Source organism: Symphalangus syndactylus, chromosome 2, assembly GCF_028878055.3.
Source record: "Symphalangus syndactylus isolate Jambi chromosome 2, NHGRI_mSymSyn1-v2.1_pri, whole genome shotgun sequence".
NCBI lineage: Eukaryota > Metazoa > Chordata > Mammalia > Primates > Hylobatidae > Symphalangus > Symphalangus syndactylus.
Window position 1 is genome coordinate 84752374 of NC_072424.2, and position 15564 is coordinate 84767937.

The window sequence follows — 15564 nt, forward strand, 5'->3', positions numbered from 1 at the left end:
TTATTTACAATAGCCAAAACCTGGAAGCAACCCAAGTCCACATCAATGGATGACTAGAAAAACAAATATGGCATATACACACAATGGAATATCATTGAGCCTTAAAAAGGAAGGATATTAGCCAGGCGCGGTGGCTCATGCCTGTAATCCCAGCACTCTGGGAGGCCGAGGCGGGCGGATCACCTGAGGTCATGAGTTCAAGACCAGCCTGGCCATGGTGAAACCCCATCTCTACTGAAAATACAAAAAATTAGCCAGGCGTGGTGGTGCATGCCTGTAATCCCAGCTACTCATGAAGCTAAGGCAGGAGAATCCCTTGAACCCAGGAGGCGGAGGTTGCAGTGAGCCAAGATCACGCCATTGCACTCCAACCTGGGCAACAAGAGCAAAACTCCATCTCAAAAAAAAAAAAAAAAAAGGAAGGATATTCTGACATATGCCATGTGTGATGAACCTTAAGGACATCATGCTAAGTGAAATGAGTCAGTCACTAAAAGGACAAATATGATTCTACTTATATGAGATACCACAGTAGTCAAATTCACAGAGACAGACAGTAGAGTGGTGTTTGCCAGGGACCAGGGCAATGGGGGCAGGGTGTGCAATGAGGATGGAGCATTAGTGTTTAGGGGATACAGTTTCAGCCTTATAAGATTAAAAAGTTCTAGAGACGGATGATGGTGATGATTGCAGACCAATGTAAATGCCAGAGAACTGTACACTTAACAATACAAGATGGGGCCGGGCACAGTGACTCATGCCCATAAATCACAGCACTTTGGGAGGCTGAGGCGGGCAGATCACTTGAGGCCAGGAGTTCAAGACCAGCGTGGCCAACATGGCGAAACTCTGTCTCTACCAAAAATACAAAAATTAGCCGGGCGTGGTGGCATGTGCCTGTAATCCCAGCTACTCAGGAGGCTGAGGCAGGAGAATCGCTTGAACCTGGGAAGTGGAGGTTGTGGTGAGCCAAGATTGAACCATTGTACTCCAGTCTGGGCAACAAGAGCAAAACTGTCTCAAAAAAAAAAAAAAAAAAGGCCGGGTGTGGTGGCTCACGCCTATAATCCCAGCACTTTGAGAGGCTGAGGCAGGTGGATTACCTGAGGTCAGGAGTTTGAGACCAGCCTGACCAACATGGTGAAACCCCATCTCTACTAAAAATACAAAATTAGCAGGGCATGGTGGCTCATGCCTGTAATCCCAGCTACTAGGTAGGCTGAGGCAGGAGAATCACTTGAACCCAGGAGGCAGAGGATGCAGTGAGCCGAGATCGTGCCATTGCACTCCAGACTGGGCAACAAGAGTGAAACTCCGTCTTAAAAAAAAGAAAAAAAAAAAAAAAAAAGGCCGGGCACGGTGGCTCATGCCTGTAATCCCAGCATTTTGGGAGGCCGAGGTGGGTGAATCACGAGGTCAGGAATTCGAGACCAGCCTGCCTGGCCAACATGGTGAAACCCTGTCTCCTAAAAATACAAAAATTAGCCAGGCACGGTGGCAGGCACCTGTAATCCCAGCCACTCGGGAGGCTGAGACAGGTGAATCGGTTGAACCCGGGAGGCAGAGTCTGCAGTAAGCCAAGATCATGCCACTGCAATCTAACCTGGGCGACAGAGCAAGACTCCATCTCAAAAAAAAATAAAATAAAATACAAGATGGGGCCAGGCACAGTGGCTCACACCTGTAATCCCAGCACTTCGGGAGGCTGAGTTGGGCAAATCATTTGAGGCAAGGAGTTCGAGACCAGCCTGGCCAATATGGTAAAACTTTCTCTCTACTAAAAATACAAAAATTAGCCAGACATGGTGGCATGTGCCTGTAATCCCAGCTACTCAGGAAGCTGAGGCAGGAGAATCACTTGAACCCAGGAGGCAGAGGTTACAGTGAGCCGAGATCACACCACTGCACTCCAGCCTGGGTGACAGAGCAAGACTCCATCTCAAAAAAAAAAAAAGTTGGTAAATTTTACATTATGTTTATTTTACACCACAATAAAAAACTTTTCTGTGAAAAGAAGCTTTATTTACTTATTTTCATTTCAATATTTCTCTTTATCATTGTTGTCTGTGAAATTTGCTTCTATGGTGAGTCATTTGAAAATGACTCCAAAACCAAATTTTGAGAACACGAAGCAAAATTTTCTTGATGTCATTTTTCACAGTAGCTTTTATAGTTTGTGATCATCAATCATTTTTATTTGTAATTATTATTTATTAAGTAGGAAGAGTTTAGGGGAGAAAAAATATATATAAAGTCAACCACAAATGCAATCATGGGAAATCAGGTGGTAACATCACATCTTAAGTTACAAGTCGCTTCTTTGTGGGGTAATTTTCCATATTGGAATTTTGTTCCACATTTTCTCAGCAGCTCCATTTCATTCGCAGAAGCCACCCAGAAAGAACCTAGTGGCCCAATCATGCGTACTGGGGACCTAAAATATGAGAGGATTCCCTTGGCTAGCCATGAACTCTTAACTAGGGACGATCTGGTTTCTTTCTCAGAGCTGGAACAAAATAGTGAAAATATTTCCACTCAAAATAGGAACTGCAATCTAGAAGAAATCCTGTTCCTTTCCTTTTAAAATAAGGACACAAGCAAAAATATGAAATGAAACTTTGGATTACCTTATGCTGTGGTTGTAAGAAAGGAATTGCAGCATATAAAAAATCAAATCTTAAGCAGCACTAGATTACATGGCATGTACTTTATTTCAAAATTGTCTCTAGCGCAGCTGCTGAGCATAGAACGTGGTCCAGATAAAAGGGAAATAACACCAACTTCTTGTCAGAAAATTCAAACACTAAACCATCTGAAAGCAGGTAAATGCCTTCCCTTAGGCTGAGCGCGATGGCTCATGCCTTTAATCCCAGCACTTTGGGAGGCCAAGGCAGGTGGGTCACCTAAGGGCAGGAGTTCGAGACCAGCCTGATCAACATGGCGGAACCCCGTCTCTACTAAAAATACAAAAATTAGCCGGGCATGGTGGTGCACGCCTATAATCCCCACTACTCGGGAGGCTGAGGCAGGAGAATCACTTGAACTCGGTGGGGCGCGGAGGTTGTAGTGAGCCGAAATAGCGCCAATTCACTCCAGCCTGCGCGACAGAGCAAAATTCTGTCTCAGAAAAAAAAGTAATGCCTTCCCTTTATGTCCATGTAAATATGAACTGAGGTTGATAGACACAAGAGTGCCATTATGAATGCAAGACAGGACTTTATGCAATTTGGTCCAAGGAACTAGCTGACCTTGATATAAAGGTTCCCATTTACAACCAAACTCAGTGAAGTTGTTCAAAGGCATTACCAAAACAATAGGAAACTTCATGGTACTGAAAACAGTTATGACTGACTGCTCTCTGACCACTTGTGCTTCTGTTCCAATATAAAGTCACTCTTTTTAGGGACTTCACCCCATCTGTTTCTGAGATTTGTTTAGATTAGTTTTGGTGATTTTATACCAAAGGTGCATAAAAGTGTTGTTGTTTAACTCAGACATTTGGCAAGAGATTTCTTGGGGCATGATATATTCATATTTCTGAGGTTTTAACATTATTATTATCATTCCTTTTTTTTTTTTTTGAGACTGGGTCTTGCTCTGTCACTCAGGTTTGAGTGCAGTGGTGCAATCATAGCTCACTGCAGCCTCAACCTCCTGGACTCAAGCAATCCTCCCTGCTCAGCCTCCCCAGTAGCGAGGACTACAGGCACACACCACTACACCTAGCTAATTTTTTTTTTTTTTAAATTTTTAGAGATCTCACTATATTGGCCAGGCTGGTCTCAAACTCCTGGGCTCAAGCAATCCTCCCACCTCAGCCTGCCAAGGTGCTGGGATTACAGGTGTGAGACACTGCACCCAGCTTAAAATTATTTTTAAACACTACACAGAAGTACTACATCACATAAATACTACTAGACGGCTGCCTAGTCTCATTGTTGCAGGTGACTTTGTTCATTGCAGTCATTCCACTGTAGCTGGACATGTATTTAGAATTGAAGTCGCATACTGCACCCAGTAATGCCAATTCTTCTTGAGAAACCTCAGAAATCTATTTAACAGCCATCTGGAGGTTCAATTAAGGCAACGCCAATAAACCGGTTGACTAACACAATCAGTTCTTGCCATCTAGTGTAACTGGAAATGAACATGCCCCCACGGCCTGGGAACTCCATGTCTAGGTATAAACACTGTAAAATAAATGCACAATGAGACACATACTAGGAGGGCCATTGCAATATTGTTTGTAGGATGATCGTAATTGGAAAGAAACCTGAAAGTTTTCCAGAAAATTAGATACATAAATTGAGGTGCAATTGTGTAATTGTGGATATAATACAATACTCATAGGAGTTAAAATAAATAAATTACTGTATGTACTAGCTTAGCATAAATTGGGTACATATCAAATTATTTATAATAGTTGCTTTTTTTTTTTTGAGACAGAGTCTCACTCTGTCACCCAGGATGGAATGCAGTGACACAATCTTGGCTCACTGCAACCTCCGCCTCCCGGGTTCAAGCTATTCTCCCAGGTAGCTGGGACTCCAGGCACACATCTCCATGCCCGGCTAATTTTTTGTATTTTTAGTAGAGACAGGGTTTCACCGTGTTAGCCAGGATGGTCTTGATCTCCTGATCTCGTGATCCACCAGCCTCGGTCTCCTAAAGTGCTGGGATTACAGGCGTGAGCCACTGCACCTGGTCTGTGTGTGGTATTTCTAAAAATATATTGAACTGAAGCAGCATGACGCGGCACCAACATTTGTTCATCCTGATTATGAAAGCCCAGGTTATTATACTAGCCCATGTACTTTTCTGTATTCTCCTCCCCACCACACCAAAAAATAAATCTAGTATTTAAATTTTAGGGAGTTTTTGCTTGTTGGTTGGTTCGTTGGTTGGTGGTTTTTGCTTTTCTCTCTATTGGAAACCACAAATCTTTTTATTAAAATCCCTCAACACAAACCTAATCACTTAAGGATCCAACTTAAAGTCCTTGACAATTTCTCTTGGTCATTTGAAATTTGTTTTTTTAGGGAAGTTGCTTTAAGAAGTCAGGGTATAAATGTATGCTATATTTATTTTTAAAGACCTTTCTGGAAAATATTATAATAAATAGGCCAGACACGGTGGCTCATGCCTGTAATCCCAGCACTTTGGGAGGCCAAGGTGGGTGGCTCACGAGGTCAGGAGTTCGAGACCAGCCTGGCCAACATGGTGAAACCCCCATTTCTACTAAAAAAAAAAAAATACATATATATATATATATATATATATTTGTGTGTATATATATATATTTGTGTGTGTGTATATATATATATGTGTGTGTGTGTATATATATATATACACACACACAAAAACTAGCCAGGTGTGGCGGCAGGCACCTGTAATACCAGCTACTTGGGAGGCTGAGGCAGGAGAATCGCTTGAACCCGGGAGGCAGAGCCTGCAGTGAGCCAAGATCATGCCACTGCACTCCAGCCTGGTCAACAGAGTGAGACTCCATCTCAAAAAAAAATTTTTTTAATAAATAAAATTAACATAAAAGCAATTAAGCTTTTAAGTTAATTAAGCTAAAAGTCCTCCATGATAAATTGCAAGTCTGGCTTGTCAGGCCCATATTCTCAATGAGAAGCTAGTGGGTTTTAGGATGGGCTGTTCCACTACAGACCATGGTTTGGTGTGTACCAATAAGGGAACTAGTAGGGGAACCACTATGTTTAGCAACATTGAAAAGCCATGGTTTCCCTCAGGTTCCAGGACAGTACTGGAATTGGGAGAGCGGGACCCTCCTACAGGAACTATAGGAACTGTAGGAGACGCAGAAGGAGGCAGCCCCTACTAGAGTGAAGCCCAGTTGCTGAGGAGGTAAAACACCCCAAGCCTCTCTTTCCACCCTCAAATCTCCAGCCAGTGCTTCCCATTAACTGACCCAGCCAGTAGCCAGAGGCCAAAGGAGTCCAAGGGAGGCAATAGTGTCACAGGACAGACAGCAGGACAGAGAAAGGCAGGGAGTGACTATTGGGAGCCAAGCAGAACATGAACCATCCCATTTTCCTCTCAGAGAAAACAGAAAGACAAGGTTATCTTATATGCAAATGGCATAGTTTTATTGCCAAGAAATACAAATGGCAGAGAAAATGGCCCCAAATTCATGTTTTGTAGATGTTAATTGATAACTTACAAAGAAGATCGTCTCGAGGAAGGCCTGGTTACTTAGGAAACCATTTGAAATAATCTTGGGCATGGTGACTCACTCCTGTAATCTCAGCACTTTTGGAAGTCAAGGTGGGAGGATCACTTGAGCTCAGGAATTCAAGACCAACCTGGGCAACATAGTGATACCCCTTCTCTACAAAAGATTAAAAAATTAGCTGGGCATGGTGGCACTTGCCTGTAGTCCCAGCTACTTGGGAGGCTGAGGTGGAAGGATCCCTTAAGCCAGGGGCTGCAATGAGCCAAGATCAAGCCACTGCACTCTAGCCTGGGCAACAGAGGGAGATCCTGTCTCTAAAAAATATAAAAATCTTATTTTTGAAAGTATACTACAAGTTAAATTACTTAAAGTTGGGCATACTATTGATCACATACTCTATATGTCAGATAAAGATAATGTACATAGATACATAGAATGTATTTTATAGAGAGAATATATATAGGATTATATATTTTGTGTTTTATATATAATGTTCTATACATCAAAATATTAATGGCCACAGATGAGTAATTGCTAATGTCTTTTTCACAAAATTTTCTAACTAAAATAACTGCACGCCGGTGGGAATGGAAATTACTAACACCCGTCTGGCAGATAGTAGGGCAATGTATTTCACAAGCTTTAAAAATGTGCACACTACTTTGGAAGGCCAAGGCGGGTGGATCACGAGGTCAGGAGATCGAGACCATCCTGGCTAACAGGGTGAAACCCCATCTCTACTAAAAAATACAAACAATTAGGCGGGTGTGGCGGCAGGCGCCTGTAGTCCCAGCTACTCGGGAGGCTGAGGCAGGAGAATGGCATGAACCCAGGAGGCAGAGCTTGCAGTGAGCCAAGATCACACCGCTGCACTCCAGCCTGGGCTACAGAGCAAGACTCCATCTCAAAAAAAAAAAAAAAAAAAAAGTGCACACTAAAAAAATTTTTTTTTTTTTTTAAATAGAGACGGGGTTTCACCATGTTGCCCAGGCTGGTCTCGAACTCCTAGACTCAAGGGACCTACCCACCTCGGCCTCCCAAAGTGCTGGAATTACAGGCATGAGCCACCACACCCAGCCTAAAAATTATTTTTAAATAATTATGCCCAGTGTAGGCATGGGCTGTTCACCATCCCTGAGCTGGCTCCTTTATGGTCATGACATGATGTCAGCTTCACCCTGGGCTTGATTAAGTGACAAATCTTATGCACTTGCTCTTAACAGCAAACAGAAGAGCCAAACTCCAAGATCTTGTCAAAGAGAACCCTCCAAACTCTCATAGAGGAAATGCTAGTGCAGTGGCCAAGAGCAAGGAGCCACCCGACATGGGCTTCGTAGGGTGACCCTGGGCAAGCGACCCAATGTCTTTCAGTTTCCTCATCTGTAAAAAAGAGATCATGATGCTCATGGCACTGATTCCAGAGAAATGTTGTGAGTATTAAGTGAGCAAATATATGTAAAAACACTGAGAATAGTGACTGGCATGTGGTATTTGCCATTATAATTTTCTGTTCAATCCTTATCAAAAAGGCTAAATTATAAGAAATAATGTTCATGGAAAATGTTGTCCATCTATTCCTCTAAATAATCAGGGTTCTTCCTATACATATTCAATTTTAGAGCTGCATTATTTGGTTAGCACTATTTTAGCTGCTGGTAATATTGCTTCTGCTAAAGTATTTGCTGTGTCACTTGTCTTCATGAAAATTATAAAAACTTGCTGGTGCCGTAGTGTCATTGTAGGGATGGTGCCAATAACAGTGATCACATTTCACCCGGAAGCCCCTTCATCAGGACCCATATGAGAATCTTTCCTCAGACCTCAGCACTTCTGGGTTAGTTGTGTGTTTTAAATGCAAAGGCGGTTTAGCTTCTGTTTCTAATCATAGGCCTTCCCTCCCATCAGCTATAGCAGTTATTCAGGACCCCGTGGCAAACATCCTTGAATCCTGTCCATGAATTGATGGATTTTTTTCTACCTTTACCTGTCCTCTACCTCAACTTCCTAATCTATTTGTAACCTGTTGCTTAATGCATATTTTTACAAGTTAACTCAAAATACTTTGGGGGGCAGGAATGAGACAGAACATGAAAGTCAATAAGCAAGTAATAAGTAAATATAAAACCAAATACATGCTGATAACACATAGTGGTAACATGAAGCTACACAAGAAACCCTGTTTGCTGATTGCAGTCACAGTCATGTCTCAACAAGGGTTGTGTCACTGGTTGTCTTGCCCCACCAAACAGTTCAAAGCTGTTGCAATCTCATTTAAGATGAACAGCAACTACCAATGAGGCAGTCAGTTGTGCTAATATATCATTAGGGGAAATTTTTCCAAGTCTTCATAAAAAACAGTAGGTTGCACATATGACAGCCAGGTAACAGAACAGATGAATATGATGAAAGCCCAGGATATCCTAGAATAATGGCAAGGAATTTACACTAATTTTTATAGGCTCAGCTTGGGAGCACTGAGCCCAATTTTTCATGGATGAGACAGCAAGTTCACCAAAGCTCACAGAAGGACAACATTTTGATTCACGGAATTTAGTTTTTAATTTGTACAGAATCTTAGTATTTTAAAACTGGAGGCCAGTCGCAAGGGCTCACACCTGTAATCCCAACACTTTGGGAGGCTGAGGCAGGTGGATCACTTGAGGTCAGGAGTTCAAGACCCAGCCTGGACAACATGGCGAAACCCCATGTCTACTAAAAATACAAAAATTAGCCAGGTGTGGTGGCGCACGCATGTAATCCCCAGCTACTCAGGAGTCTGAGGCACAAGAATCACTTGAACTGAGGAGGCAGAGGCTGCAGTGAGCTGAGATCACACCATTGCACTCTAGCCTGGGTGACAGAACAAGACCCTGTCTCAATGAAAAAATAAAAAATAAAACTAAAGCACCTCCAAAAAATGCAATCCTCTGGAAGTCCAAAGATGCTTTCAGAGGCCATGCAGCAAGTTGGCAGACCCAGGCTGGGATTGGGATCCCCTGACAATGATGCCTCAGGCACTGGACATAGGCAACTGTAGCATGAATCCATGTGTCCATTCAACCACTCCCTGCTATGGTGGTAACCACACTTTCTAATCTGTGGTACCATTGTACTCATCTTCCAGCTGAAGCTGAGTGTTCTAACTGCACAACTTAAGTATTTATTCCTCAGCTTGAGGGAGCACAGTGGGTCTGTGGCTCAGAAGGAAGGGGTGCCCTCTGTGCCTTGAGAAGGAAATTCCCACGGACACAGAGCAGAGGCACTTCAATGCCATTTTTGGTTGGGTAGAAATCCAAACAATAGACTGGAGGAAAATGACCTCACTTATCTCCAAGCACAACCCTGATGTGTGTACACCTACTAGGCACAAGGATTTGAAGCCAAGGGTCTGAACCATGTCTGAATCGACAGCCCCTGCCAGCTCATTGGCATGAGAGGAGAGGTGCCCCTACCCACACCCACCTGGGCTTCTCAATGTGGCTACACTTTAGAATCATCTAGGGAACTTTTAAAAACTACTGATTAAGGCAACTTTAGTTAACAATAATTTATTGTATATTTTCAAATACAGTCATGTGCTGCGTAATAACATTTCAGTCAATGACAGACTGCATATATGACAGTGGTCCCACACCTTATAATATGGGGTTTTTACTGTGCCTTTTCTATGTTTAGATACACACACATTCTTACCAATGTATTACGACTGCCTTTCAGTGCAGAAACATGCTGGAAATGTTCGTAGCCTAGGAGCAATGGACTATTGCATATAGCCCAGATGTGTAATAGGCTATACCATCTAACTTTGTGTAGGTATACTCTATGGTGTTCACACAACAAGGAAATTGGCTTACAATGCATTTCTCAGAACAGATCCCTGTTGTTAAGCAACACATGACTGTGGCTAGAAGAGAGGATTTTTTTCTGTTTTGTTATTTTTGGTTGTTTGTATTTTGGGGTTTTTTTGAGACAGTGTCTGGCTGTGTCGCCCAGGCTAGAGTACAATGGTGCAATCTCAGCTCACTGCAACGTCTGCTTCCTGGGCTCGAATGATCCTCTCACCTCAGCCTCACAAGTAGCTGGGACTGCAGGCACACACCATCGCATCCAGATATTTTTTGTATTTTTAGTAGAAATGAAGTCTCACCATGTTGCCCAGGCTAGTCTTGAACTCCTGACCTCAAGCAATCCTCCTGCTTCAGCCTCCCAAAATGCTAGGATTACTGATGTGAGCCACCAGGCCTGGCCTAGAGGAGAGTATTTTGAATGTTCCCAAAACAAAGAAATGATCAATTTTGAGGTGGTGGGTATACTAATTACCCTGATTTGATCATTACACATTGTACATATGAATCGAAATATCACACTGAACCCCAAAAATATATACAATTATTATATGTCAATTAATGTAAAAAAGAAAAAAAAAAGCTACAGATGACTGAGCTCCACCCCAACCAATTAAATCAGAGTCTTCTAGGTAGGTAGAGGTGGCAGACATCACTATCTTAAAAAAACTTCCCGGGCTGGCCGCGGTGGCTCACGCCTGTAATCCCAACACTTCGGGAGGCCGAGGCAGGCAGATCACGAGGTCAGGAGATCCAGACCATCCTGGCTAACACTGTGAAACTCCGTCACTACTAAAAATGCAAAAAAATTATCTGGGTGTGGTGGCACGCACCTGTCCAGCTACTTGGGAGGCTGAGGCAGGAGAATCGCTTGAACCTGGGAGGCGGAGATTGCAGTGAGCCGAGATTGTGCCACTGCACTCCAGCCTGGGCGACAGAGTGAGATTCCGTCTCAAAAAAATATAAAAAATAAAGCTTCCCAAGACCAGGGAGGTTGGCTCAGGCCTGTAATACTAGCACTTTGGGAGGCCAAGGCAGAGGGATCACTTGAGCACAGGAGTTCAAGACCAGCTTGGCCAACATGGCGAGACTCCATCTCTACAAAAAAAAAAATTTTAATAACTGGGTGTGGTGGCCCACGCCTGCAATCCCAGCTACTTCAGAGGCTGAGGTAGGAGGATCATTTGAGCCCGGGAGGCTGAGGCTGCAGTAAGCCATGTCCCCGCCTCTGTACTCCAGCCTAGGTGACAAAGCCAGACTGTCAAAAAAAAAAAAAAAAACTTCCCAAGTGATTCTAATATGTGGTTGGGGTTGAGAACCACTGCTATAGATGGACAAAGAGACTGCCTACCTAATGAGGGCTGAGCAGCCCTAAGAGCCCAGCCTGCTTGGAAATAGTCCTCACCATCCTCTTAGACGTCCCCCCATGCCCTCATACAGTATCCAAGGTCTGCCCTCCCCTCCCCCAGTTACCGTGGTACTAAGTTACCCTGGTATTAAGATATTTCTGTTGGCTATTTTACTTCTCAACATTAATTGAGCACCTACTCTCAGTCATACGCCAAGAACCCAGAAATGAATATGACACAGCTCCTGCTTTCAAGGAGCTCACAGTCAGGGCAACATAATTTTTACACATCAATAGAAAATAATGCACTGGCCAACATTTATGAAGCACTCACAATGTGCCAGACTCTTAAGACCTCGTGTATTACCTCATTTAATTCTCCCAACAACTTTATAAGATAGGTACCATTACTATCAAGCCCATTTTACAGACAAGATTCCTGGGCCATAGAGAATTTATGTAACTGCCTAAGGTCTTTTAGTAGTAGTTGGGCTGGGAGCCAAACTGAGGCAGCCTGGCTCTAGTGTCCACACCTTTCCGCCACACTGAGTGGATAAGTGAATGTACTAAAAGTCACAGAGGCATGAAAATATGTTGATTCAAAGAATGGTGAGCAATTCAGGGTGGCTGGCCGGAGGGCTGAAAATTTGGGTTTGGGCCAAATTGTGAAAGGCTTTACAGGCCATGAACAGGGGGTTCTGTTCTATCTCCTCTAGACAAAGGGTAGCCCGCCAAAGTTTTGTTTTCTTTTTTCATCTTTTTAATTTTTATTTTAGATTCAGAGAGTACACGTGCAGGTTCGTTATAAAGGTATATTATATAATGCTGAGGTTTGGGCTTCTAATGACCCCATTGCCCCACGCAGTGAGCATAGTACCCAATAGGTAATTTTTCAACCCTTCATGTCCTCCCTCCCTCACCACTTTTCAAATCCCCAGTGTTCATTGCTCCCATCTTTGTGTCTGTGTGTACCCAGCGTTTAACTCCCTCTTATAACTGAGAACATGAGGTATTTGGTTTTCTGTTTCTGCATTAATTCGTTTGGGAAAATGGCCTCCAGCTGTATCTGAGGTGCTGCAAAGAATATGATTTCATTCTTTTTTATGGCTGTGTAGTATTCCATGGTGTATATGAACCACATTTTCTTTATCCAATCTACCATTAATGGAAACCAGAGTTGATTCCATGTCTTTGAGATTGTGAATAGTGCCACAATGAACATACAAGTGCAGGTGTCTTTTTGGTAGAACAATTTATTTTTCTTTGGATATTGCCAGCCAAAGTTTTAAATCAAGAAACAAAGTGAGCAGATCTACATTTCAAAAGATAAGGGTGAGAATAACCACAGGATGGAGAGATGGGGACAGAGAGGTGCAACTGTGACAGACGATGCAAGTTAGAGGAAGGCAATGGGGTGGAGGGAGAAGAAAAGCGGGATACCTGGACGCTTCTGACTTCGAAATGACAGGATTTCGTGGATGATTGGAGAGGGAGAGAGAAAAGGAAGGCAGCTCCCAGGCCTGTAATGAAAGCCACTTAACAAGCAAGTGCTCTGGATAGAAAAGGAGTCGGTGAAGGAGTACCTGGAGGAAGGTAATGAGCTCACTTCTGGACATGTTAGGTTTCCACAAGCCTTACTATCTGCCAGTTAGTTGCTAAGAGGCATGACAGTTAAGTCACTTCAGATCCTTTGGGCTCACGGAGATATTTCTTTGCAAAATGATAAATATGGGTACTTCCTAAAGTTTCTTAGAAATGCATTGATTTTAGAATTTAGGTGTAATTTGAAGAGAAACTGAGAAGGAACCCATGATGGTGATTTTGTTGTTTCAAAAAGTGCCATCCTACCAAAATTAGAAAAAAAATACTCTTTTATACTGAGTAAGGAATCCAAAGATAACCAAGCCAACCCCAAACGAGGCCTATGAGACATGAAAAACACATGCTTTTCAGCTAACTAAATATTTGAGTTCTATTTTAAGGACAGTGGTGGCATTGGGTGTGTGTCTTTAGAATGTTTCATTCTAAATAGATGTTCATCTTCCCTTTATGGATAATACTTCAACTAGATTTTTGTTTCTACACTGTTTGCTTTTATCTTCTAAGGCTAAAATTTGTTGAAGAGACACTCATACAATGGCTACTCATTACTCAATTTAGCCATAAATCATATGAGTAGTATTTAAGTGTGAATATTAAAATCACAACCTCAGAATGGAAATCTGATAAATAGCCCAGATGAGTTTAAAAGCATTTTCAAAGACAAGTGGAAAAAAAGTTATTAATTTCCTCCTCTGTGAGGATTGATCATTATTTTGTTTGTTTGTTTCGAGTTGGAGTTTCACCCTTATCGCTCAGGTTAGAGTGCGATGGTGCCATCTTGGCTCACTGCAACCTCCGTCTTCCGAGTTCAAGTGATTCTCCTGTCTCAGCCTCCCTAGTAGCTGCAATTACAGGCACCTACCACCACGCCCAGCTAATTTTGGTATTTTTAGTAGAGACGGGGTTTCGTCATGTTGGCCAGGCTGGTCTCAAACTCCTGACCTCAGGTGATCCACCCACCTCAGCCTCACAAAGTGCTGGGATTACAGGCATAAACCAGCCTGCCCTGCCATTCATTAAGATATTCACCCAAATTTTTTGTTGCTTATATGATAATGATTCAGCGTTGGCATGATGGTGACTTTTAGGATTTCAAAGCAAAGCCTTGCCAATTCTCTGCAGATAACAACTCCTCTTGGAGAAACAGTTTCTGGCTTGCTACCATGCTTTAGTGAGACTGAACCCTTAACCATGGGCTACCATGGGACCTAAGCTGCCCATCATGATTTGATGGGTTAGACATCATTTTGTCTAACCCACCAGACCATAAAGTTGGGTGTGCATAGCAGCACTCATTGTCAAATGAAAGTGGTATATATAAGACTGGCTCAAGCAGGCCCTAAAGACAAGAGTAGGCCGGGCGCGGTGGCTCACGCTTGTAATCCCAGCACTTTGGGAGGCCGAGGCGGGCGGATCACGAGGTCAGGAGATCGAGACCACAGTGAAACCCCGTCTCTACTAAAAATACAAAAAAATTAGCTGGGCGTGGTGGCGGGCACTTGTAGTCCCAGCTACTCGGAGAGGCTGAGGCAGGAGAATGGCGTGAACCCGGGAGGCGGAGCTTGCAGTGAGCCGAGATCGCGCCACTGCACTCCAGCCTCGGCCACAGAGCGAGACTCCGTCTCAAAAAAAAAAAAAGACAAGAGTAAATTATATGAGGAAGGAGCCCAGATGCCCACAGTCCCCACTCCTTGCTACATGACCTTCTCTCTCCCAGCCTGTACCTCTTTCTTCATGGAGAGTTCCTTATGATCAGTTGATTGAGAAAGACAAAACTTGGGTCTGATTTATAGAAAAAACTTGGGTCTGCTTTGTAGAAAGTACTGCACAATACATAGGATCTATCTAAAAGTGAAGAGCTGCAGCTCTACAAACCCCTTGAGGACATCCCTGAAGGACAGTGGTGAAGAGAAATACCCCTAGTGGACAGAATTACAAGCAGTGCACTTGGTTGTTCATTTTGCTTGGAAGGAGAAATGGCCAGAGATATAGAATCTGGCCATCAGGCTATGGACCATGATTTGGCTGAATGGAATTGGAAGAGACATAATTGGAAAGTTGGTAACAAGAAGATCTAGGGAAGAGATGCAAGGATAGAGGTATATAGGCAAACAACATGAAGATATTTGTGTCTCATGTGAATACGCATTAAAGGGTGGCCTCAGTAGAGGATTTTAATAATCAAGTGGATCGGAGGACCCATTCTATGGATATCAATCAACCTCTTTCTCCAGCCATCCTTGTCATTGTCCAGTGGGCTCATGGTGGCAGAAGCCCAGCAGCATAGACTTCCATTCACCATGGCCAACCTGGCTACAACCACTGGGGAGTGCCCAACCTGCTGCTGCAGAGACCAACCCTGAGTCTTCTCTGTGGCACCACTCCCCAGGGTAATCAGCCAGCTATGTGGCTTGATTACATTGGACCTCTTCCATCATGGAAGGGGCAGCATTTTGTTCTTAGTAAAATAGACACTTATTCAGGATATGAATTTGCCTTTGTTGCATACAGTGCTTCTGCCAAAACTACCATTCGTGGACTTATAGAATGCTTACCACCATCATGGTAAT